Source organism: Arachis duranensis, chromosome 7 (assembly GCF_000817695.3).
Source record: "Arachis duranensis cultivar V14167 chromosome 7, aradu.V14167.gnm2.J7QH, whole genome shotgun sequence".
Classification (NCBI taxonomy): Eukaryota; Viridiplantae; Streptophyta; class Magnoliopsida; order Fabales; family Fabaceae; genus Arachis; species Arachis duranensis.
Window position 1 is genome coordinate 57,691,299 of NC_029778.3, and position 2,640 is coordinate 57,693,938.

General features: G+C 38.9%; 1 non-coding gene across 1 annotated transcript; it reads right to left on the reverse strand.

Moving 5' to 3' along the window:
* Positions 1-2,538: 2,538 nt before the first annotated feature.
* On the reverse strand, positions 2,539-2,640 carry LOC127740761 (small nucleolar RNA R71). Its single transcript, XR_008001620.1, has one exon. It is a non-coding gene; the product is annotated as a small nucleolar RNA R71 (small nucleolar RNA).

Below are 2,640 nucleotides of genomic sequence, written 5' to 3' on the forward strand. Positions count from 1 at the left end.
CTGTAGCTACATGACTCTAGCACTACACTCTCTTTCAAAGAGCGCTGCATTCTTTACCAAGAAGATTTGCTAGCGACGCGTACACGTAAGTGATGCGTACGAGTTGAAATGTGATTTTTGGAAGACCACGCGTGCGCGTGGATATGAGGGAGCGCTCTCTTTCAACAAGTACTACATTATCAACAAAAATGTGCCTACGACACTTTGAAAGTTGGGATTGAAGATTTGCCACCGACATGTATGCGTGCATGACGCGTACGCGTGGATATGGCGTTTGTGAAGATACACGCGAACGTATGAACCAAGCAGAAGCATGGAAGTGGACTTTTGAAGGCCACGCGTATGCGTGGGTGATGCGTACGCGTGGTAGAGTGTTCATTTCAAGAGCGCTATGTTCGCAAAGTGAGCACCATGAAGAGGACGCGTATGTGTAAGAGACATGTACGTGTGACTAGTGCTGATTGAAGAGGTGATGCGCACGCGTAGGTCACGCGTATGCGTGGATGAGTAAAATGCTGAGGGACGCGCACGCGTATAGGACGCATACGCGTAGGTGCCAGAGCACTCCGTTATCTCAAAGAGCACTACGTTCTCCTGGAAGCACACTGTTCAGCCAAAATAGATTGTACTGATTGTAAATGAGAAAGGCCCACTTTTAGATTATGCAAGTACACCTAAAGACTCATAGAACAATTGTATAAATAGGTGGTGACTTGAATTGAGAAGGGACTTTGGAACTTTTACACACTTTTAGCTTCTGGAGACTTTGGAGTTTTTATTTTTACTTTGTACTTAGCTTTATTTTCCAATTTTGGAACTTCCATTCTGTACTGAGCTATGAGTAGCTAACTTCCTTCTTATTGGGGGGGAGATCTCTATTGTACTTGATGGATTAATTGATAGTGAATTTCTTCTTCTCTTCATCTTCTCTTTGATTTGCTAGAAGGAATTTCGTTCTTCATTCTTAGTGTTTAGTCATCTTGAAAAAGAGGCTGAATACAAATTGGGTTTTATGTGAACCTTGGAAGAGGGATCATAAAACCATGCTTGAAATTCCCTCTGACATTGAGTAGATCTGGGTTTTTGGGATTGGATACAATGACATAAAATTTCCCAATTAAATGGATATATAATGGTGTGTGGTAAAATCAAGGACCAAGCCTATCTCTCTTCATGAACAATTAGACCAAGGAATTGGTTGATTATCAAGATTTGAGAGATTGAATCATCAAGGAATTGGGGTTCAATCAATCATGATTGCCAAGAGGTCAATGAGTTGCATGATTGAAGATGAGATGATCTAATTTTAATCTAGAGAGAACAATATCTCCCAACTCCAATGAATTTTTCCTATTCTTATCTTACCCATTCTTTATTGCTTTCTTTAATTTCTGTTATCGTCCCACACGGCCACACCCCATTTACAATTCAGTCATTTATGTTTCTGCATTGTAGTTTCTTGCTCTTTATGTTTCTACACTTTATAGCTTTCTTTTATTTTTAAGTCATTTATCATTCTGCTTTTAGAATTTTGTACTCACAATCGCTCTTGAATAGCTTGACTAATTGATATGTTAATTAAAGTTTTTTAAATCTATCAATCTCTGTGGATTCGACCCTACTCCTAATGGGTTATTACTTGACAATATTTGGTGCACTTGCCAAAGAACGAAGTCATTTATTAGTAAGTGAATTTTGGTCATCAAGGTTTATGGCGCTGTTGCCGGGGATTGATTTGAATTTGACAATGAATAAATTGATGGATAGTTAGATTAAGCAATTTTATTTTCCTTGCTAATTCCTTTAATTTCAGTTTATTATTTTCTTCTTTTCATTTAGCATTTTAATTTTCGTTATTCACTGTCTACATTTCCATACTAATCCACTAACCATTTGATAAATTGCTCTAACCAAGTTTAATATAATTTGTTTTAGTGAATTCTGCGCTTGATGTTGCCTATATTTGTTTATTGTATGACAGGTAGAAGAGGAGAAAACTCATCCTCTTTTGATAGTAAACTTGAAAGGACCTTTCTTAGGCTAAGGAGGGAAGCAAGAGGCAAGGGAATAGTTGGAGAGGAAGTAGTGGAGGAAGATCTAAGAGTTACTATGGAGGAAAAGGGGCACAACCATGTTGGAGAGGATGCTAGCAATCATGTTGGGCAAGAAAGAAGAGTTCTAGGCTCATACATCAACCCAAACCCAGGGAACTGTGGCAGTAGCATTCTAAAGCCAACAATTCATGCTAACAACTTTGAGTTGAAGCCTCAACTCATCACACTTGTCCAGAATAATTACTCATTTGGAGGGAGTGTCCAAGAAGACACTAACCAATATTTGACTACATTCTTGAGGATTTATGACACTGTAAAGTTAAATGGTGTACACCCTGATACCTACAAACTACTTTTTCTCCCCTTCTCTCTCAGAAATAAGGCAACAAAGTGGTTGGAAGCATTTTCGAAGAAGAGCTTGACCACTTGGGATGATGTTGTGAACAAGTTTCTAGTAAGATTCTACCCTCCACAAAGAGTCAATAGACTGAGAGCCGAGGTGCAAACCTTTAGACAGCAAGATGGTGAAACCTTTTTTGAGGCCTGGGAGAGATTAAAAGACTTGACAAGAAAATGCCATCCGGAT